Source organism: Lissotriton helveticus, chromosome 9 (assembly GCF_964261635.1).
Source record: "Lissotriton helveticus chromosome 9, aLisHel1.1, whole genome shotgun sequence".
Classification (NCBI taxonomy): domain Eukaryota; kingdom Metazoa; phylum Chordata; class Amphibia; order Caudata; family Salamandridae; genus Lissotriton; species Lissotriton helveticus.
The window spans coordinates 1,062,753,565-1,062,777,263 of record NC_136070.1 but is presented as its reverse complement, the minus strand read 5'-3'; the positions used below and the strand labels follow the sequence as shown (position 1 = coordinate 1,062,777,263).

The 23,699-nt window shown below is 48.9% G+C and overlaps 1 protein-coding gene across 1 annotated transcript in view; it reads right to left on the bottom strand.

Moving 5' to 3' along the window:
• SYN2 (synapsin II) overlaps positions 1-23,699 on the bottom strand; it is a 1,086,516-nt gene that overhangs the window by 256,956 nt on the left and 805,861 nt on the right. The gene's annotated exons all lie outside the window — the stretch shown is intronic.

The window sequence follows — 23,699 nt, the reverse complement described above, 5'->3', positions numbered from 1 at the left end:
CTGGCATAAGGGGCAAACGAGACATCGACCCAGGATGCCCTACAGATTATATGCACTACGACAGGTAAGGTCAAAGCCATCACCCTACTGTACAAAGCACTCCTACAACAAGTACTAGGGAATCTGGGGAGCCTGTGGGACAGATGGGTGGGGGGCATGGAACTCCCGATTATGGGCAGGGATTAGATCGCTACTTTGGAATGCACTCCACGTACATCCAGTTACGCTATGGTTAGGCTCATACATATTGTGTTTTTTTACACAGAATATACCTCACACTGAAACTAATAAATCTGATGTTCCCTATGGTACAGGCTTGGCTGTGAATTAATGAGGTAGAAGCCAATTTTTATGACATGGTCTGGGCTTGCTATGCCCTTTGCCAGTACTGGGAGACACTTATTCAGTGCATTGCAGTGGCCACGGACCGCCATAGTCTAAAAACGCCACACTATTGTCTGTAGAATGGATGAATGAATGAATGTATGTGCTTTTTAAAGCCCAACTCTTGCCTGGAGGGGTCTTGGCATTATAAAGACAAGTACAGCTGCAGGAGAGGTAGTCCTTTTAGATACTCAAATCTCCAAATCCTGAGAGAAAAGCCAAGTTTTCATGGTTTTTCTAAAAGTAAATAGTGAAGGAGCGGCTTTAAGTTCCAATGGTAAGCCATTCCAGGTCAGAGCGGTTGTCCTTAAAAATACCCCCCCTCCCCAAGATGTCCACCTAAAGGAGGGGACCTACAAGGTTTATAGCTGAGCCTGAATGTAGCATCCTCCCTGGGATATGCCATTAGAGCTTTTCCTTAAACCGGGCTGGCCCTAATCCCGCAATGATTTGTAGGCCAGGCATAGTGCCTTGAACCTAACATGTTGATTAATTGGGAGCCAGTGAAGTTTCCTAATGCTCCCCTGACTGATTCAAATCTAGGAATTTTACAGAGAAAATGAGCAGCTGCATTCTGCAGAGTCTGAAGATTATTCAGAGATCCTGATGCAAGATTAAAATATAGGCCATTACAATAATCGAGCCTTGACCGCACCAGTGCGATAATTAATGTCTTCAAAAGCTCGGACGGCAAGAACTTTTTTTTTTTTACTAGCTTCAGAGAACAGAATGAGGCAGATGTAACTTTATTCACTTGATCTTTAAGATTCAGTTCTTTATCCAGCAAAAGTCCTAGATTTTTAACTTTATTTGCTGGCTCTGGAAGGGGGCCTAACTCAGGGGACCACCATTCCGGCGTAAAAAATGATGGAATATTGCCTAAAAATTATAACTACCATTTTTGAAGTATTTAGCTTAAGACAGTTGTTATCCATCCAATTGCCTACATCGCTCATGCAAGTTCTAAATACAAGACCAGAGTTGTTCTCATGTTTCACCAATGACACCACAATTTGAGTATCATCTGTGTATGAGGCTTAAGAAAAATCAGATTTTTAAATATGTGTAGCCAACGGCGTGACATAAAGATTGAACAATGGTGGGCCTAGTGCGGAGCCCTATGGGACTCCGCAAGGCAGAGAGAAGGGCCTAGATTTAAATTTGCCCAACACCACTCTTTGTTGTCTGTTAGCTAAAAAGGATTGGAGGAGACAAAGAGCTTTATATCCTATCCCTAAACTCCGCATAGACCAACCAGAATGTCATAGTTGACCGTGTCAAATACCGCCGAGAGGTCAAACAAATCAGAGCCACAGTTCCTCCCCCATCGAGCGTTTCACAGATTTCCTCGGTGGCCACCAGCAAGGCAGATTCGGTGCTATTGTTTTTCCTAAACCCAAATTGGGTATCATCCAACAGACAGTTTTCTGTGATGTGCTTGATAACTGTTCATTCATTACCTTCTCTACCAACTTAGCGGCAAAGGGAAGTCTGGAAATAGGGTGATAATTATTCAGATCAAGTTCATTAAGGCTGTTGGGGCTCTTTCCTAGACCCAAGGCAAAAGCAATATCATCTAAAAGAATTGATCTGGTGTTCATATTGGCTTGCTGCCAAATAGCAATCTCTTGGAAAGACCCCTGGGGACCAGATATGCAAAGGCAGGAGGCCTGAAATACTGAAATGGGCAGTCTGTGAAGAGGAAGGCCCTCGGAGGGAGGCATTATGCTTCATAAATGCTGCAGCATATGCAAAGGCTTGCACATGATATTGCAAGATTCCTTGGTGCTGGCAGCAATGGGGACAATCATGTCCCCCTTCCAGGCAACGGGGAGAGTAGTGAGGATGAAACGAGAACTTTTCCATTTAGGGAGTAGCCCTAGATCAGCCCACAATGAAGATATCACACTGGTCTGCGAGTCTAGTGCTCAACATCCAATCAGAGTACCTATACTCATATTAAACCTTCATCAGTAGCATGGATAGGATATATTTTGGTCAGAGAGCTACAAGAGAGAACACTAGAAATCTGAAATGAAGACATTATCACATAAACCAAGGGGGATGAGAACAAAAAAAGGGAAGCTCTGCTTATCCGCAATAAGCATTTGTTAGACCTGGCACCTTGGCGTGAGTTTCCCTTCCACTTTTTGCTGTTGTGCCTCAGATGTTTTTGCTGGTGTCCGCTACTCAGGGCACTGCGCCACGGCCAACCCGTGCCGCAGTGCAAGTGCTCCCTACTGTAAAGTGTACATGTGATTGATATACCTGATTGGTTCATTGAATTTACTGTCAGTCCCCAGTAAAGTGCACCAGGAGTGCCAGGGCTTGTGAATGCCAATACTGCTAGTGGGCCTGCAGCGCTGGTTGCGCCACCCACAGAAGCAGCCTTAAAATGTGTCTAGGGTCTGCCATTGCAGATCCTGCGTGCAGTCTGGTACTGTCATGCTGGCTGGGCAAGTGCACACACTTGCCAGCCCCTACACCTTCCCTTAACTTCATATTAGTCACCCCTATGGTAGGCCTAAGGGCAGGGTGCATTGTAAGTGTAAGGTAGAACATGCCCTGATGTGTGTGGCATGTTCTAATAGTGAATTACTGCCAAATTCGTTTTTCACTATTGTAAGGCTACCAGTTCCCTTCTAGGCCAGATGGGCTGCTGGAATTATTACACTCTATAATCCCAGCAGGCTCAGGGAACATGGTAGAAATTAATGTTTAGTATGCCTGAACTCAGAATAATAAAATACTTCTTTTAGTAAAGTTTATTTTAATATCCTGTGTTTGCAAATGCTACTTTTAGAAAGTTAGCATTTGCTTGCCTAACCATTTCAGCCCGCCTCTGCTTGGATGTGGATCTGACTGTCTGGTGTGTGTGAGTGACAGGGCTGGGAGTTGACAGGTAGTGAATAGCCAGATGACACCTTAGTGGGTGGTGGGAGTTTCCCCTGAATGATGCAAGAGGCTGTGCTCTGCCACCACAATGCTGGCTCCGCCCTCCTGGGGAGCGACTGATGACTCAGCCTGCACCTGGCCCAGGAAGGACCGAAGCTTGTCAACAGAGTGCTCAGGCTGCCCCTGTCTTCACAATGCCGGCTCCGCCCCCCTGGGGAGCGGCTGATGTGCCTGCCCTCACACTGAATGCAGAAGCAGAAGTACCCACCACAAGTGCTCAGGAGCTGAGAGCAGTTATGCAGAGGCCCCCCTGGCCAGTGAGAACAAAAGAAACTGTGTATAAAAGTAGGAGCCCTGCTCCTTGTAAATTAGAATCCTGTTTCACCACGAAGGACCTCTGCCCGACTAGAAGGAGAAGAGACGCTGGGAGAACTGGCCTGCTGCTTGCCTTGCTGAGAAAGGAGAGGAAAAGACTTGATAAGAAAAGACTTTGCTGCTTTGTGCTTAAACATTCTCCAAGGGCTTGACTGAGCTTGCCCCCTGACCTGAGCCACAGGACCATCTGGCTCAACCTGCCTCTGCTCGTCTGCCGGTAATTAACCGGGATATCTACTACTGCCGGAGCTGTGACTTTGGTGCCCCCCAGCCCCTCCCTGAGGCCGTGACCGACTGTGTCTCCTCGTCCCCGCCGAGGAAGAGCTCCGCTCCGTTGAGCCGCTCTTCCCCCGCTGAGGAGATCGCTGAGTTGACCGCCTGGAAGGCTCGCTGCTGTGGTGCCCCCCAGCCCTTTCCTCAGGCCGTGACCGACTGTGTCCTCTCGTCCCCGCCGAGGAAGAGCTCCGCTCCGTTGAGCCGCTCTTCCCCCGCTGAGGGGATCGCTGTGTCGACCGCCTAAGAAGGCCCGCTGCGGTGCCTCACCCTCCCGCCAGAAATCCCTACCGGACGCAAACAGACCCAGGGGACAGACCTCCGCTGGACGGACGCCTCGGGTGCCAGCCTCGCTCTGCTTGAGCCGCTGGGCACCTCGCCTTTGTCCCCGGAGGAAAGCCGCCACCGAGACCGTCAACGGGCTCGGGGCCCGCAACGTTTGTTTTTGCCCTTTTTGTTGAGCCAGCCGCCCTGCCTACGAGTGCCCCCGGCCTCCAGATCAGCTGTGGTGCGAGCCGCCCTTTCGCAGCTGACTCGCACCGCTCTCTGTCCCTGCTCGCGGCGCCGCTCCGCTCTGTGCGAGCGCTTCAGCCCCTCCCGCTGGAATCCGATCCAGGCGGGCAGGAGAAGTCTCCGGCTGCATCCCGCGCCCCGGCCGCAGTGACAGAAGCGGCCCCGGGTCCTTTGGCCCTTGCCTCCCGTGGGCCGCCCCGAGGCCAACACTCACCCCTGCCTGAGCCCCCCAGACCCGTGGGGGCCGCCCGCATCAACAGCCCCGGCAGGGCCGAACGCGTCCCACGCGGGAAGCGTGAGCTTTGGGCGGTCGGGCCCCGATCTCGGCCCGGAACAGGCCAAGAGTATCCCGGAGCCCCTGGGCAGGCTGCAACAAGTTGGAAAGGAGCAGTGTGACCCCCAATATTCCCCAGGACTCAAGAGAACCCTCCTGGAAGGTACACTGCAGGGAAACATCCGTTTTAAGGACTAAAAAGTACATTTTGAATTACAACGAAGAAAGCTTGCCTGTTTACAACCTGTGGGCACCCCAAAAACGTTATTTGATCTTGTGATAAGTCTGACCTAAGAGATATATATATTTTACATAAAGAAGCGTATTTTTATATACTCACAGCCTGGTGTCCATTTGTGGGGGGATTGGTATATTTTACTGTGTGTGTGCCTACAAATGCTTAACTGACTAACGCCTGGAGAATCGCCTTGGCTGCTCACGCCACGCACCTAGAGGGTGAGCAAGGGTAATTCTGAAGGGTCATCCTTTGCCCTGACTTAGAGGAGAGGGTCCCTGCTTGTCACAAGTACTTACTTGCGCCAACCAGAGACCCCCAATTCTAACATTGGACGCAGCGGTGAGGATTTGCGAATTTGCATTTGTAGTTTACATACAGTGAATTACTGATCACCACATAGGGAGAGCAGATCTATAACGCAGCCACAGGTTTCCAGTTCCTTTTTTAATTTTGTTGAGACATCTGCCATTACTGAAGCCATGCCTGGCTCGCTCCCTGCTGGAAGAGCACTCTCTACCTTCTCTGGAGCAGATGACATAGATTGGAGGGAGGGAGCCTTGAGGAGCTTAACCAATGACCAGCTGAAAGATCTCTGCACAAAATGCAGAATTGCCAAAAGTGGATTGAGCAACAAGACCCAACTCGTGACGGCGCTGAGAGCCTGGAGGGAGTCAAGAGATCCACAGACCCCGGTGGATATCATTCCACCAGATGGCGCTGCAGAGCCCCCCAGAGGCCTGTCACCAGAGGAGCTGGCAGACAGGGCAGCAGACAGGGCACATGCAATGGAGATGGCAAGATTAGCTGGGCAAATGGAAATGGAAAAACAAAAACTGGAAATGGACAAGCAAAGATTGGCCATGGAGGCACAGCAACGCCAGCTGGACCATGACCTGAGAATGAAGGAGTTGGATCAAAGAGGTTTGGGAACAGCTCCTTCTGGTGGCAGCACAACGCCGGTGCAGGTAGAGTCCAAAGTGTACATCCCCAAAGATGTAGTTAAGGAATTCTTTAGGGGGGATGACATAGGACAGTGGTTTAGGGCATATGAGGTAGCCATGTCCTCCCACCGGGTCCCTGAAAAGGATTGGGGAGCGGGGTTGTGGGGAAGGTTCCTTAGTGAAGGGCGGGACACCCTGCTAGATTTGCCCACTGCAGAACAGATTTCCTATCCCCACATGAAAGAGGCCTTAATGACCAGGTATGGGCTTACCCCTGAATTATATAGACAGAGGTTCAGGGGGTGTGCAAAGCGTCCTGGGACTACGTATGTGGAGTATGTGAATTTTTTTTGCAGAGCCCTGGATGGTTGGGTGAAGGGTAACAAGGTGAATGATTTTCAAAGTCTCTTTGATTTAATTGCATGGGAGCACTTGTCTGATAACTGTTTTCCTGAGTTACGCCAGCACCTGATTGATAGCAAGCTGTCCAACCCGAGGAAGCTTGCTGAGGAGGCGGACCGCTGGCTCAGCACCAGGGTCCACAAGGGTCCAGTGGGAGACTCCGCCAAGGGTGGGCAGGGTCCCCAGCAGAAGAGTGGGGGGGACAGGGGTAAACAGAAAGGGTTCCCTAAAGGCCCCCAAAGTAATCCTCAAGGGAACCAGCAGAAGGGTTCTCAGCCTCCCCCACCCCCAAAGCAGAATGGGGCCCCGACAGGTAGACCTGTTCCAAAGGGGCCCTTCAATTGTTACAAATGTGGTGACCCGGGGCACATAGCCAGTGACCCCAAGTGTCGCCTGTTTGGAAAACCAGCACCCACTGGTGCTCCGCCCCGACAAGTGACCAGTGTTCACTTAGGAGAAGAAGTGATGGTCCCGGGGGGTGGAGATCCTGTTCAGATGACCCTAGTCTCACTAGGAGACAGTGAGATGGTCCCTACAAGCTACCTGCCCTCTAACACTAAAAAATATGGGCAGGTGGTTACCATCAATGGTAAGAAAGCTGAGGCTCTTAGAGATACAGGAGCCAGTGTGACTGCAGTGAGGCAGCACCTGGTGTCTCAAGAGCAGGTTGTACCCCATGCCTACTGTAGGGTTGTCAACGCTGACAATTCAGAGAGTCAGTGTCCGATGGCTCAAGTTCCCTTCGAGTGGGGGGGGGTCTCTGGTACTCTGCAGGTCTGTGTGAGGAAAACCATGCCTGTTGACTGTTTGCTAGGGAATGACTTGGAGGACTCCCCTTGGGAAAAGGTGGAGAAAACGACTCACCTGAAGATGGTGGGTCTGCCTGACTGGGCGTGCGTGACCACCCGGTCAATGGCAGCCAGTAGGGGTGATCAAGAAGTCCTGGGACCTGAAGGAGAGGCCCAGGAACCGGCCTTAGAGAGAAGGCGCAGGGGGCGCGGGAAACCGGCCCCTGCTGTTCCCACGGTCCAGGAGGAAGCAGACCTTGAGGGGGATGCCCTGGAGCCTACAGGGGAACAGATTGCTGAACTGGGGGACCTGCCTGAGCTGACCCATTGGCAGCAAGAAGGAGGCCCCTCCAGGGAGGAATTCTGCAGGGAGCAGAAAGAATGCCCTTCTCTCGTGGGTATGCGGCAGCAGGCTGCAGACCAGGCCAATGGTGGTCAGGCCAAAACACATTATGTGTACTGGGAGAATGACCTCCTGTATTCAGAGCCTAAGACTGCTGAACCTGGGTCAGCCCGTGTGCTGGTGGTACCCCAGAAGTTCAGAGCCTTCCTACTGGGACTGGCTCATGATGTGCCATTAGCAGGACATTTGGGGATGGACAAGACCTATGACAGGCTTGTCACCCACTTTTACTGGCCCCAAATGCACAAGAGCTCAGATGCTCATTGTAGGACCTGTCCAACTTGCCAGGCAAGTGGGAAGAGTGGAGGGAAGAACAAGGCTCCACTCCAACCATTCCCTGTGGTCAGTACTCCATTCCAACGAGTGGGTATTGACATTGTTGGGCCTCTGGACCCCAAGACAGCCATGGGCAACAGGTTCATCCTGGTCTTGGTGGATCATGCCACCCGGTACCCTGAAGCCATCCCTCTGAGGACAGTGACGGCCCCCGTGGTGGGGCGTGCACTAATGGGAATTTTCTCCAGAGTGGGGTTCCCTCTAGAGGTGGTGAGCGACAGAGGGACCAACTTCATATCCAAGTATATGAAGTCCCTTTGGCAAGAGTGTGGTGTGACCTACAAGTTCACCACACCTTACCATCCACAAGGAAATGGGTTGGTTGAAAGATTCAACCGAACCCTGAAGGGCATGATCATGGGCCTGGAAGGTCCGATGAGGCGTAAGTGGGACGTCCTCTTACCATGCCTGCTCTTTGCATACCGCGAGGTGCCACAGAAGTCTCTAGGGTTCAGCCCCTTTGAGCTGCTGTATGGCCACCCCGTGAGAGGACCACTGAGTTTGGTAAAGGAAGGCTGGGAGCAATCTCCCAGGAAACCTCCCCAGAATGTATATAGCTACATGCTGGCCTTCAGAAACCAAACCAGGCGCTTCAGACAACTTGCTGAGGCAAATCTGGAAGCTAGCCAGGAGGAGATGAAGCGGTGGTACGACCAGAATGCCACTCTGGTAGAGCTTCAGCCTGGACAAGAGGTGTATGTCTTGGCCCCAGTGGAACCCTGTGCACTTCAGGATAAGTGGACAGGCCCATTTGAGGTTGTGGAGCGCAAGAGCTCAGTGACATACTTGGTGGACATGAAGACGCCCAGGAATCCTTTAAGGGTCTTACATGTCAACCGCCTCAAGCCCCACTTGAAAAGGTCCGAAGTGGGCATGCTGTTGGCCACTGATGATGGAATGGAAGAGGAGTCTGAGCCTCTTCCTGACCTCTTAGTGGCCTGTGAGAAGGATGGGTCAGTGGATGGAGTTAACCTCTCACCCACCCTGACCCCTGAGCAACAGGAAGACTGCCGCCAGTTGCTGGGGCAGTTTCCAGACCTGTTCTCCCTGGTTCCTAGTGTCACAGATTGGTGCGTCCATGATGTGGACACAGGAGACAGCTTACCTGTGAAGCATAAGGCTTACAGGGTAACTGACAGGGTCCGGGCCTGCATCAAGGAGGAGGTCTCCAAGATGCTTGCTCTTAGGGTGGTTGAGTCTTCCAGCAGTCCTTGGTCCAGCCCCGTGGTCTTGGTCCCAAAGGCTGCTGCGCCGGGAGCCACACCTGAACTCCGGTTCTGTGTGGACTACAGAGGACTCAATTCAGTCACCAAGACTGACGCGCACCCTATCCCCAGAGCTGACGAGCTCATTGATCGGCTAGGGGCTGCCCGGTTCCTCAGCACGTTTGATTTAACGTCTGGGTACTGGCAGATCGCCTTGACCGATGGGGCAAAGGAGAGGTCCGCATTCTCCACACCAGATGGGCATTTCCAGTTCCGGGTTATGCCATTTGGGATGAAGAATGCCCCTGCCACCTTTCAGAGGTTGGTCAACCAGGTGTTGGTTGGGCTGGATGAGTTCAGTGCCGCCTACCTGGATGACATCGCAGTGTTCAGTGGCACCTGGCCAGAACACCTGCAGCACCTCTGGGAAGTGTTGATGGCGCTGCGCAAGGCAGGCCTCACAATCAAGGCGAGCAAGTGCCAGATTGGGCAGGGTTCCGTGGTGTACTTGGGACACCAAGTGGGGAGTGGCAAGGTGGCACCCTTGCAACCCAAAATTGAGACCATCCTGGCTTGGGAACCCCCCAAGACCCAGACTGCAGTGAGAGCCTTCCTGGGGCTCACTGGGTATTACAGGAGGTTTGTCAAGGGCTATGGCACTATTGTGACCCCCTTGACAGAGCTGACTTCTAAGAAGCAGCCCAGGAATGTGATTTGGACTGACACCTGTCAGAAGGCTTTTGACACCCTGAAGACTGCCATGTGCACGGCGCCCGTGCTCCTGGCTCCTGATTTCTCCAAGGAATTCATAGTGCAAACAGATGCTTCAGAGCATGGGGTAGGGGCTGTTCTCTCACAGATGACTGAGGAGGGCTGGGACCAACCTGTAGCCTTCATCAGTAGGAGGTTACTTCCACGGGAAAGTAGGTGGAGTGCAATAGAGCGTGAAGCATTTGCTGTGGTCTGGGCACTGAAGAAGCTAAGACCCTACTTGTTTGGGTCTCACTTCCGGGTTCAGACAGACCACAGGCCCCTCAGATGGTTGATGCAAATGAGGGGTGAGAACCCAAAACTGTTGAGGTGGTCCATCTCCCTACAGGGTATGGACTTTACGGTGGAACACCGCCCTGGCACAGATCACGCCAACGCTGACGGTCTGTCCAGGTTTTTCCGCCTTAGTGATGTGGAACTCCCTGGGGAAGGGTAGTTCCCCCCACATTTCAGCTGGAGGGGACACGTGTTAGACCTGGCACCTTGGCGTGAGTTTCCCTTCCACTTTTTGCTGTTGTGCCTCAGATGTTTTTGCTGGTGTCCGCTACTCAGGGCACTGCGCCACGGCCAACCCGTGCCGCAGTGCAAGTGCTCCCTACTGTAAAGTGTACATGTGATTGATATACCTGATTGGTTCATTGGATTTACTGTCAGTCCCCAGTAAAGTGCACCAGGAGTGCCAGGGCTTGTGAATGCCAATACTGCTAGTGGGCCTGCAGCGCTGGTTGCGCCACCCACAGAAGCAGCCTTAAAATGTGTCTAGGGTCTGCCATTGCAGATCCTGCGTGCAGTCTGGTACTGTCATGCTGGCTGGGCAAGTGCACACACTTGCCAGCCCCTACACCTTCCCTTAACTTCATATTAGTCACCCCTATGGTAGGCCTAAGGGCAGGGTGCATTGTAAGTGTAAGGTAGAACATGCCCTGATGTGTGTGGCATGTTCTAATAGTGAATTACTGCCAAATTCGTTTTTCACTATTGTAAGGCTACCAGTTCCCTTCTAGGCCAGATGGGCTGCTGGAATTATTACACTCTATAATCCCAGCAGGCTCAGGGAACATGGTAGAAATTAATGTTTAGTATGCCTGAACTCAGAATAATAAAATACTTCTTTTAGTAAAGTTTATTTTAATATCCTGTGTTTGCAAATGCTACTTTTAGAAAGTTAGCATTTGCTTGCCTAACCATTTCAGCCCGCCTCTGCTTGGATGTGGATCTGACTGTCTGGTGTGTGTGAGTGACAGGGCTGGGAGTTGACAGGTAGTGAATAGCCAGATGACACCTTAGTGGGTGGTGGGAGTTTCCCCTGAATGATGCATGAGGCTGTGCTCTGCCACCACAATGCTGGCTCCGCCCTCCTGGGGAGCGACTGATGACTCAGCCTGCACCTGGCCCAGGAAGGACCGAAGCTTGTCAACAGAGTGCTCAGGCTGCCCCTGTCTTCACAATGCCGGCTCCGCCCCCCTGGGGAGCGGCTGATGTGCCTGCCCTCACACTGAATGCAGAAGCAGAAGTACCCACCACAAGTGCTCAGGAGCTGAGAGCAGTTATGCAGAGGCCCCCCTGGCCAGTGAGAACAAAAGAAACTGTGTATAAAAGTAGGAGCCCTGCTCCTTGTAAATTAGAATCCTGTTTCACCACGAAGGACCTCTGCCCGACTAGAAGGAGAAGAGACGCTGGGAGAACTGGCCTGCTGCTTGCCTTGCTGAGAAAGGAGAGGAAAAGACTTGATAAGAAAAGACTTTGCTGCTTTGTGCTTAAACATTCTCCAAGGGCTTGACTGAGCTTGCCCCCTGACCTGAGCCACAGGACCATCTGGCTCAACCTGCCTCTGCTCGTCTGCCGGTAATTAACCGGGATATCTACTACTGCCGGAGCTGTGACTTTGGTGCCCCCCAGCCCCTCCCTGAGGCCGTGACCGACTGTGTCTCCTCGTCCCCGCCGAGGAAGAGCTCCGCTCCGTTGAGCCGCTCTTCCCCCGCTGAGGAGATCGCTGAGTTGACCGCCTGGAAGGCTCGCTGCTGTGGTGCCCCCCAGCCCTTTCCTCAGGCCGTGACCGACTGTGTCCTCTCGTCCCCGCCGAGGAAGAGCTCCGCTCCGTTGAGCCGCTCTTCCCCCGCTGAGGGGATCGCTGTGTCGACCGCCTAAGAAGGCCCGCTGCGGTGCCTCACCCTCCCGCCAGAAATCCCTACCGGACGCAAACAGACCCAGGGGACAGACCTCCGCTGGACGGACGCCTCGGGTGCCAGCCTCGCTCTGCTTGAGCCGCTGGGCACCTCGCCTTTGTCCCCGGAGGAAAGCCGCCACCGAGACCGTCAACGGGCTCGGGGCCCGCAACGTTTGTTTTTGCCCTTTTTGTTGAGCCAGCCGCCCTGCCTACGAGTGCCCCCGGCCTCCAGATCAGCTGTGGTGCGAGCCGCCCTTTCGCAGCTGACTCGCACCGCTCTCTGTCCCTGCTCGCGGCGCCGCTCCGCTCTGTGCGAGCGCTTCAGCCCCTCCCGCTGGAATCCGATCCAGGCGGGCAGGAGAAGTCTCCGGCTGCATCCCGCGCCCCGGCCGCAGTGACAGAAGCGGCCCCGGGTCCTTTGGCCCTTGCCTCCCGTGGGCCGCCCCGAGGCCAACACTCACCCCTGCCTGAGCCCCCCAGACCCGTGGGGGCCGCCCGCATCAACAGCCCCGGCAGGGCCGAACGCGTCCCACGCGGGAAGCGTGAGCTTTGGGCGGTCGGGCCCCGATCTCGGCCCGGAACAGGCCAAGAGTATCCCGGAGCCCCTGGGCAGGCTGCAACAAGTTGGAAAGGAGCAGTGTGACCCCCAATATTCCCCAGGACTCAAGAGAACCCTCCTGGAAGGTACACTGCAGGGAAACATCCGTTTTAAGGACTAAAAAGTACATTTTGAATTACAACGAAGAAAGCTTGCCTATTTACAACCTGTGGGCACCCCAAAAACGTTATTTGATCTTGTGATAAGTCTGACCTAAGAGATATATATATTTTACATAAAGAAGCGTATTTTTATATACTCACAGCCTGGTGTCCATTTGTGGGGGGATTGGTATATTTTACTGTGTGTGTGCCTACAAATGCTTAACTGACTAACGCCTGGAGAATCGCCTTGGCTGCTCACGCCACGCACCTAGAGGGTGAGCAAGGGTAATTCTGAAGGGTCATCCTTTGCCCTGACTTAGAGGAGAGGGTCCCTGCTTGTCACAAGTACTTACTTGCGCCAACCAGAGACCCCCAATTCTAACAGCATTCATCTTATATATTCTAAATCAGACAAGACTTGCACAGTTGTCACTTGCCTAGCTATCCTTTTGATTGCCAGAGCTGATCAATCAATGGTGGGAAAACAGAATAACATTAAACCCACCTACACAAATTTCCACTGTGTTAAAGTTTGTCTTTTCACTTAAAAGTCTGGCCCACATAGAGTCTCCCTCCAAGTTAAGACCATAAAAAGAGCAGACACAGATCTCTCTACCCATACCACAGCATTGAAGAATAATCCATTAGCCAGCTGAATCAGAGACATGTCTTACTAACTCAACAGCCCAACTGTAGACAAGAATTTGCCCCTACTCGACTTAGAAGTTTGAAAAGTAAATCTAATACTCCACAGTCAGAAGAATATGAAAATGTACACATGCTATCATTTGAATTGTTGCACCATTTGGCATGATATTTTAAACATTACATTGCTTCTGGGGCCCTCATTGCCTTCCAAATTTGTCATAAGCTGTGTAGGGAACTGATTTTTGATTCTGAGGTCAGTGACAATTTCATTTGAATGCCACCAATATAAGCCAGCCTGTATTGACCAGGTAAATCCAACCAATACAGAAGACTCAATGATGGCATTGGCCCATTTAATACTATCCTTTGCTAGCCTAATTTTTAGAATGCAGAGCATGGGTAACTTATCTCATGTGTGTTTACACTGCAGTGCCTTTGCTCGATTAATTGACATTGAATGAGAGACACCTGCACACTAACGAGTTCTTCCAAAAGTTGACATCAGCGTTCGCAGACAAAGCTGACCTACAAAGCAAGTGGTGTTGAGGCAACGTTGATGCAGTGATGAGCATCTCATGACCGAGCTCATATGGTAATTAGAGTTTCTGGTTCCTCGTACAACCATTCTGGCAGACCAGAACCTTAGCAAGGATTCCACAGGAGGCAACACTGTGCATTTTCAAATGCTTAGGAACAAGTGTTGATGGAAAAGGCTAAGGACCCACCCTATATCAACAAACGCCCGATAGCCTCCCTTCTCTACGTGGACGATGCAATGCTGATGGCCCGCACTCCGTTAGGTTTACAACTAGCCTCACCACCTACACCACCTTCATGGACAACCTAGGCCTAAAACTGAATGCCAAGAAAACATATGGTATGACTTGTGGGAGGGGAGACAGAAATACAGGAGTCTTCCCATAGGAGGAAGCAGGGTAGAATCCACTAAGACATTTACATATTTAGTTATTTTAGTTGACTGCACTGGTTCCTGGCGCCAGGCTGTCAAAAGTAGGAGTCTGTATTTCATGAAGTCGACAGCGACTGTGGCTAACTTTGCAAAAATAATTGGGGAGAAGGTCACCAGCGATGCTCCTTAAGATTTATCAGGCTAAATGTGTGAGCATTGCCATCAATGGTGCGGGTGTGTGGGGCTTTCAAGACTTGCAACCCATTCAGCTTGTCGGAAATGCTTTTTTAAAGCTTATTTTAGAAGTACCAGGTAGTACTTCTGTGTATAATTGTCACAGCGAGATGGGCATTCCTTATATTGTAGACATCATTAAAGCCCAGCCGGTATTATTATGGCACAGGATTTGGACTTCCAGTAGTACAGGTCTGAATCAAGACATAATTAAGGACTCAATGGAGCTGGATCGGGCTACCAAGATCTCATGGCTGGATTATATAAAAAATGTCATGCATGATCTCGGGTATCCTGATTACTATAATTTCCCTGAATCTATAAACTCTGTCTCCAGGAAGGAATTTAAAAGAATTTGTATGAGCCACCTGGAGGCAAAAATATTTGCTTTGAAAGTAAACAAACCGTCAGTAGTACAGCATCAATTGATTTTAATGACATATGATATTCAGCCATATTTATTGTGTAACATAAGTGGATATGACAGATGTGTTTCAACTCGATTCAGACTAGGGAACTTTCATCGGTTGATTAGTTACCCTGAAATGAAAAACTGGTCTAAAGAGTTAAGTTGCTGTCGATGTGACGATTTTTGTCCACAATCTACAATACATATGCTCTTGTTTTGTACATTTTATAAAAAGTAGAGAACAAGGTGGATCCTGCCTATTTTAAGGCCAGGCGAATGGAGGTATGTCGACCAGCATTTTTATATTTACAATTTTTAGACAATGATTGCTTTACTATAGCTATTTCTTGTTTCCTAAAAAGTATAATAAGGACTAGAAAGCGTACTAGTGTTTAAAGCTCACAAAAGGTTGGGTATTTTAACACTCTATGGTGGATTTAATTGTGCAAGACACTTGTTTTTAAAATGGTTTTCTTTTTTAATCTCACGAACTATGTTTATTTCTTAATGTTCTATACAGGATGAATTGTAGAATGGACTGTGCGCTTACATGTAGATTTATTAATGTCTAAATTGTTTATCCTTTTATCTGTCTTGTCTTCTTTTGTGACTTTGCTTGTATAAAATTGAATGAAGCTTATTCTGAATCTGATTCACTCATCAAACCCACAGAACATACCGCAGGCAAAATAAAAAAAATATAAAAATAACAAACATTGACAAATCCAATGGATCTGGTTTAATATGGAGATTGCCTCGCCATTGGATGATGACACGTCTTGTATGGATCATCGACCTGTTCACTCTTGCCTGCATTCACACATTCAGCAACAATGTACCCCCTACACACACTGACACATCAATCAAGGATTTATTTTTTTTGTTATAAAAGCCATACCAATTCCGCTTTCGTCGCGCAAACATAACATGTTTAGCGCTAAACTTGTGAGCAAAATAAATCCCTGAATTTAAATACCCGAATTTTAAGGGTATATAGAAAAAATTATATTCTAGGACAGAGGTGGATTTTGCGCTTTGTTATGTCCAGTGTTTGCATATATGGTGCCTCTCAGGCCATTTCTTAGACTCGTTCTTGCTACTAGCCACTAAACAGGCCTAAAGTACCAATTCCGTGAAATCTGGCATTTGTGGTCAGTCTTTCATCTGCCATGTAACTGCTGCCTGCATTAAAAAGCCCCATTAGAAACAGTAAACAGAAGCTATTATATGAAGGAGGAATGTTCAGTTTGGCATCTTGCCATATAAATTATAAACAATGACAACTTACATATAAAGGAAGAAAACCAGTGATGTCACTTAATCCTCTGCATTACTAAAATTATTCTTTTACCTGCATCTTTTGAAACATCTGAGCTCCTGATGGTCCATCAACATGTTAAAATCACATTAAGGGGCCGATTTTGATGTCCGATGGACCTGAACCCGTCCGACTTCGATCTGGAACTTGGACTGAGCAACCTCCTGTCAGAGGTCCCAAACCAGCAATTAGGAAAACAGTATTCGGTCGCACTCATATACGTTACAATGGAGCATGCATGTGAAGAGCACCCGGTGGCAGGTACTTCAAGGTGGCTGCCACCGGGTGCAGGGATTAACCCTCAGCCGCCATCTGGAGGCCTTGCACCCATGGGGCCCTACTGGGGGCCCCCAAAGTTGACTTCCCACAGCCTTTCTGTGTCAGAAAGGCCGGCACAGAAAGAGTGTTTGAATCCGACATTGTAATCCCTCGGGTGGAAAAAGCCGCTCTTGGGATTACAGCAGGCTTTACGAATGGCAGTCATGCTCTCCAAGCCCGTTGTAAGCCATTCGGAAATCCTGTTTTGTTTCTTTTCTGACCAACTCCATCAAAGTGGGTAAATTGGAAATTAATCCAAACATGAGATTACAATGCCCTAGGAGCAACTCCGATCAAGGGTGGGAGCTGTTTCCTACGTCATTGTAATCAGCCCCTAAATCTGTTTACTTGTTTTCTTCTGGATAAAATTCACTCTGAAATGTCCCATGTTTCTTAATTAGCCTAATATTTTTAAATCAGAGCTTTGGTGTATATGACATGTTTTTAAATTGAAGATTTGTGCATTTGAATCAGCCTGTTAAAACTCATACATATCTGTTAAGGCTTTGGCTGCACCCTAATAAATAGAAGTTAGTTGCAAGTTTATGGATCTGGCCCATCAAAGATATATACCGATGGCCTGGAGGTTGGCTAGAGCTCCTGAAATAGAAAGGTGGAAGACGGAAGTGACACAATAGGCTGAGCATGAGCGCTCAATATTGTGTGTGGAGACAAATCAGACATTAGGCATAGTAAATGTGGCCCAGGTTAGGGGTCAGTTGGTGATAGAGTTTATTAGGATGAATAATAATAGTAATAAGCTACTACAGCTTCACTCAGAACTCACCCTGAGAATGACAAACGTATCAGCAGGCTCTTAGGGTTTGATTACAATGCCGGTAGAGGGGTGTTGTTGGAGGTGGGCGGACCGCCGTGGTCTGGTCGGCAGCAGCCTGTCTGACCGCCGGAATATGATGCATGCCTCTTGTTCTCCGACCGTCCACTGAAAGGCCACCGACTCCGACAGCCCTTCTCTAACCGCCGAGATAGCCATGGGACAACACTATCCATAGTGCAGTAATGGGGATCTCGGACTGCCATCCGGATTGCGATGTGTGTTTCTGACGACCTGACCATGACAGTGTGACTGCCTGCCACGAATCTTTGGAAACTATGGATTTGGGGTGCCTACTCACCCAAATCAGCTTCTTCCCAACAGTCTGCGGCATTGATCCCTTTCTCGAGGTCCCCCCTCTACTGCAGCAGCTGAACCCAGAAGATTACAACACTACTGGCGCCGGAATGCAGGTAAGTCTGTCATTGGTATGTATCCGCATTGGCTGGGCAGTGCCCAATTCGCCTCACTCCAGCAATGGGATACATGGTGCACAAGGCATATCCCCACATGTCATGCATGTGTGTACATATCACAGGTTTCCTGTGATTTTGCTCACACTTACAGCAACATATTCGGGGGTATGTGCACCGCCGTAGATGAGACTGCTGGAGTAGCAGCAGTTGCATCGTAATCCGGTGGGGGGAACTTTCCCGGCCTCGCCGATCAGAATCGGATGGCAGCCATTGGACAGTCGGTCGACCAGCATCGTACTCAGGCCCTTAGGTTGACTGCACTCTATAAATTAGGTAGTACTACTTTTCATTGCGGGATGCCCTTTAACAAATATGCACAAAGCCAACTAAGCCTCAGATGCATCTAGCTGGCCTCACTCGGCAGACGATGTGTTTAAAATGCGCCTCTTGTTTTATTATTATAGCAAATTCCTTTTATTTGGGAGATGGTCAATAAGAAATGCCTGGAGGCTGCTTACCCCAGCAACCCAATGGCTGAAAGGGACTAACCCCAAGACCCCTATGCATATTTGGGATGAAATAAACTTTGGAACTCAGCCAAGGCTGCATGAATATCTTTTTTTGGGAGGCCATGCCACGCTGGCTTAACAAACAAGTTGCAAACAAACGCACTAACAGCATTTCATTAGCTCCTTAAAAAAAACTAAAAACACCGATCACATTTTATCCACTCAGTGCAACCTACAGTTTAAATGGATGGATGTTCTTTTCTAAGCTCAATTCAAATACCATTGTATATGTGAAAAACGTACGTGATTTACCCACCAAAAAGATCTAATATGCCGTTTCATTTCTAGCGTGATTATATTAATGCTATTTGTTGCTTTTGGGATGCTTTCGGGCATGCTAAGATATACTAACAATTTCTAACAGAAAGGCCTATCCTGCACGCTTTTCCTCTATACAATTACTGATTTATCGCAAGCAAAATCATTTAACTTCAAAGTTATCTTTTTTACTCAACAATATTTCCCAATAGTATATTTGTACTCTCCAGTCGTGGAATGCTCTATAGCCCTTGCAGCTGTCTCCAAGGGCACGGGGACCCCAGTATCGAAGCTAATATTTGGGACTAAACAGGTCTCATGTCTCTCAGGGCACAGTAAGGAGATGGGTTCAAAAAAAGAGCTAAGCCATCCAGAAGATTATTTTTAAACAACGGCTAAACCTGGATGAGTGGTATTTGTGCTCCTTCTTATAAATACATGCATATCTTTATCAGGCTCCATGGCCCACTTTGACAGCCGAACTTGACATTAACATGCAAAATGCGGTCACCCACTGCGTCCGACTCTCCCAACACCCAGTGATTGACAGGTGAGCTGCTCAAAAATGTGAATGACAGTGCCAAAAAAAGCCTGCGGATAATGGGAGCTGCTGCATTGCTCCTCTCTAAGTATGCTACCTGTGAACTGAACCAGAATGTGAATGACAATTCAGCAAAGTGATCACTGTAGGCGGCAGACCCAAAGCCCCTTTATGAATGTCTTTGCATTTATTTTTATTGTAATGTGTTAAAAATCTATAAATCTGCCAAGACCGCTCATACATAATTCTGTATGACTTTCAAGAACTCTAGTGGGTCAACTAAATCTGTTATGTGCCCCAGACCTAAAATTATTTCCCAGTTTCTATTTTAGGGCAGTAGTCATTTGCATGTATTTACGAACTGTAAAATGTTGTGCCATTGATTTCCAATGGAATTTGTATTATGATTTAAGGAATGTTAGCTTGCCATTGCCTGCTTTTTAGGTCTCGCGCCTAGCGATATACTGCGCAGCAGTGTTCGCGCAGCGGGAGTCCCTTTGACAGGGTTTTCGAAATGGATCCTGGAAATTAACATGCATGTGCGTGTTTTCTTTCTTTCCTTTTTTTCTTTTGCGACCTGCTATTGGCCTTTCTCTGCATGTTCTTTTTTAGGCTAGCACACAATAGGCCAGAGGCGGGCGCATAGCTCCGCTCCTGGCCTATTGGTGTCTATTACAAGCATTTCCTGCCATATGGTTTCAATTATCGTGCCCAGACACGAGCGCGATAATTGAAAGCGTATGGCACGCGCACGCAACACTTGGTTTTTTTTGCCTGCCCAGACAGCTGCAGCTTCAGCACCTTATGGCGCCCCCCAGGGCAGCAGCTTTTCCCGCCGCGCCCTCCTGTTCAGCCTGCTCGCTGAGTCCTGGCGCCTGCCCCGGAGGCTCCAGATGAGCGGCGCCCGGGGTCCGGGGAGACATGCGGGCGCGGAGTGCCGCCTTTGCCGGCCGTAGCCCAAGGAGCTGATCTTGCTGGCTAATTACTACCGGGTCTAAGACCCGGCCCACTTAACCGAGTCAACGATAGTCTCCTTACCGTCCAAGGAGCCTCAACATTTTCCCTGCCTGCCCTTGTAGGCCGCCATCATTCTCGGCTCATACAGCTCAAGTAACAAAAGGAGGTAGGTCGAGTGCAGGAGCAAGCGGGTTATGAACATGAAGTAGGACATTAAATGTTTAATGAAAGTCTGAAATGCTGGCCGCTCTTGTTCTACTGTAGATCACAGATGGGTGCAAAAGGAGAAAAGAACGTCACATCCGTGCTCCAGTGCAAACAGGCGAGCACGTTAGTGGTGGTGCAGTTCGGCTACGTCACATCGCCATCATCTTTCTGGGGAAAGCTGTAGTCACCAGCGGAGAGAGAGGGGGGGAGCAATGGGGGTTACAAGTGGGCTGAAGACCCAGTAAGTGAGGGCCGAGAACCTCTATGACCTGGTGAACAGATGAGGGCCGATCCCTGCCCCCTCCGTTCCAGGTGAGCTTGTGGGAAATTAGGTTGCTTTGACACCCAGCGGGATGAACGGGTGGCAAAGCTGGTACTTCTTACTGACTGGATCGGCTGCACAGTGTTGGCCACAAGTTCAGGCGTTGGAGGAATTGAAAAAGTCAAGTATACAGGGCGTGCCTGGGTGATAACCGTATATCCAACTAATGTACCGCCACATCAGACGTTCCATCTATGATGTAAACATGTGTAATGCAGCGTGCCAGGCCTGTTTGAATATGGAGGGCAAAGTCTTGAACGTGAATTAAACATGACCTCCTCGTGCTTGGAGACACGTTAGTGGTACCCCGTGTTATGGCTTTGAGGAATTTACATTCCTTTTCCTTTATTTGATCGACCTTTGAATCTCGGACAGCAGATCCCTTTGTGACCTAAAGGGTTAGTACAGCTGTGTCGCTAGAACATCACTATGCCAAAGGCAGACATGCCTACTTGTAATGCAACAAAAATACAGACAAGTCAGAACAACCCTCCCACTCCAGGGTGTCTGATATGGAGCCGAACAGCTGTTCAGTGAGCGCGTCATCTTATTTACAGCGTAGGATCGCAGACCAAAGAGACGGACGTGGGCAGCGCAGTTGTACATTACACAAGGGGTTAAACTACCTCATTGTGGAGATAAGGCCCTGGGTCTCGAAGTATTATTGTAAAGCACCCACCTTGGGTACTGGCTCATTCTACGATAGGGCCTCCACCCAAATTACTGGACCCTTTGGATAGTTTTGTAATGAAGAGAGTTTCCTGTTGGCTCTGAGAGACCACCAGATGAACAGTGCTTTGCTTAAACTGTAGGGTGACACTCTCATTCGGAAGAGACAGCCCTTGTAAACACAGGTCAGCTAAAGAAAAGCTTTGGCAGCTGCTGACAATTCCCCGAGCAGACCATGTTGCAGCACAAGACAACCCCATTCATGTTCTTGATGAGCAGCAGTATGCCTTGTGAAAGACAGGACATATGCTGTCCAGTAAGCTTCAACCTTAAAAAGCACCCTATAAGCTCTCTTCTATGATGGCTGGTTGCTCACAGACAGGGTCGCTAATAGATACTTGCCTTGGAAAAACTGTATTGGATGGAGGCAGAAGCGCGCACAAGTCCACATTTACCTCAATGCCTATATTACCCCATAGAGACCACCTGTTTTTGGTTTCTACAAGAGAAGATGATGTTATACCCCTGTGTCTTCAATGAGCTGCTATATGGTGTACAAGCCCTCTTGAGTCCTTGTCTGAGCTTTGATGTTGTAGAAGACCTCTGTAGTAAAGGCCCCTCAGGCACCACTACTAGCTTCTGTTCTCTGCTGCAGGATTCTGTGCTGCCAGAAGTTTGTAGGAAAGAAGAAAATACTACAACAAAGGCTGGTATATGTCAGATGGTGGCTTGGGCATAATTACAGGCGTTGTTCCACATCTATCGGAATAGGAGTTTCCTTAGTGCTTCAAAACTACCTCAGAAAACACACCAAGGGCAGAGTCCGGTTCAATGGGATAGTTGCACAATCCGATACCATGCAATACCGTTTCAAATATACTTTTCACTAGTTGCATGATGATAACAAGCATTTGCAATACAATAGGTCTTGCATTATTAAAGTTTGAGCTATTGCTGTTGCATTATTTAGCAAAGCCAATGCCTCAAACTTTAATAATGCGAAACCTATTGCATTGCAAATGCTTGTTCTGTTAATGCCCTAGCTGGGTCACTGTTACAATTTGCAATAGTCTCTTAATTCTATACTTTCTTCCATTTTTATGGATCTCTGATTTTTGGCTTGCGATCATACATCCCTTGAATGTGCTCCACACATTATTTAATTATTTAAGGGACAGTACAGGCACATGTGTTGCATCTCCAAAAATATTGAATGGTAACTGGGTAAATTTTGGAAATGTGCCCTTTCTACTAGTTCAACTGGGATTTCTTTCCTTTTTATTGAACCCTATTTTTGTTGGCTGATGAACTTGGTGCACTTTACTCCTGCTAAACAGTGATAAACATGCTTGTGCTCTCCCTGTTCAACATGGTAAACTTGGTATACACCTGGTTTGCATGTTTAATGTATTCATAAGTTTCTAGTGTATGGTAATACCATAACCCAGGGCCTGTAAATTAACTAACTAGGGGACTGCAGCACTCATTGTGACAGCCACTCCGCTAACATAGTAAAACATGTCCTGGACCCTTGGCTGGGGTTAGAGTGCATTCCTTCAGTCCCACCCAAACTGCATTAAGTAGGAGTTAGAAATGTTTTGCACCTTTCTGCCTGGAGAACCAATAAAGAAAAGGGATCGCCATCAAGACACCCACCGTCAAGGTTGAATCGCCGGTTGGCCTCAACTTTCTGGTTTGCCCTGCTAAAAGTGATCCAATTTTCAGAAAAGTTTTCAAGTCTGAATATAGAAGGCTTCAACAAGGCAGGGAAGAAAGGAAAGCTGATGCAGCAAGGGCCCTTGAGGAGAAAAAGGCGAAAAGAAGCTGGCTTTAGAGGAGAAGAAAATGTGGCTGGCACATGAGCCAAGGCATTGACACAGAGGTGACTAGAGAAGTTAGAATGGCAACTTTCCCTAAAGGCTTGGTCTTTAGCTTTGGGTTGGGAGACGACATCTACAAGTGGTTTGAAGTCCATGAGGTAGGCTTGTGCACGCACAAAGTCCCAGAAGAGAATTGGGGGCTAGTCTGTGGAAGCAAGGGGTGGGTGAAACTGTTGGAGTTTCCCTCTACAGAATTCCACAGAGTTACCTAATACCTCTGTGAAATTCTGCGGAGTTCTGTGAGCTGCCACAATTCGGTACGCTGTGCTGCTCATGCAGATTTTAAGCATTTTAGAGTTTTCCACGCTGTAAATAAGCATTAACTGCACCACGTGGTGCACAGAGGGCACTGCTTCTTTCAGCCACTCGAGTAGTTGTTCAATTCCTGCCGCAGCTTTCTGAACGTGAATGGTCATGACCTGCGGCGCCTGCCTGCATTGAAAAATCTCACTGGGAGGCGTTTTAGCTCCTGAAAATCGCACTGGGGGTGCAAATTCTTGCTCGTGCTTGCCAACCTAACGTTCCAAGTGGAATGTGGAGT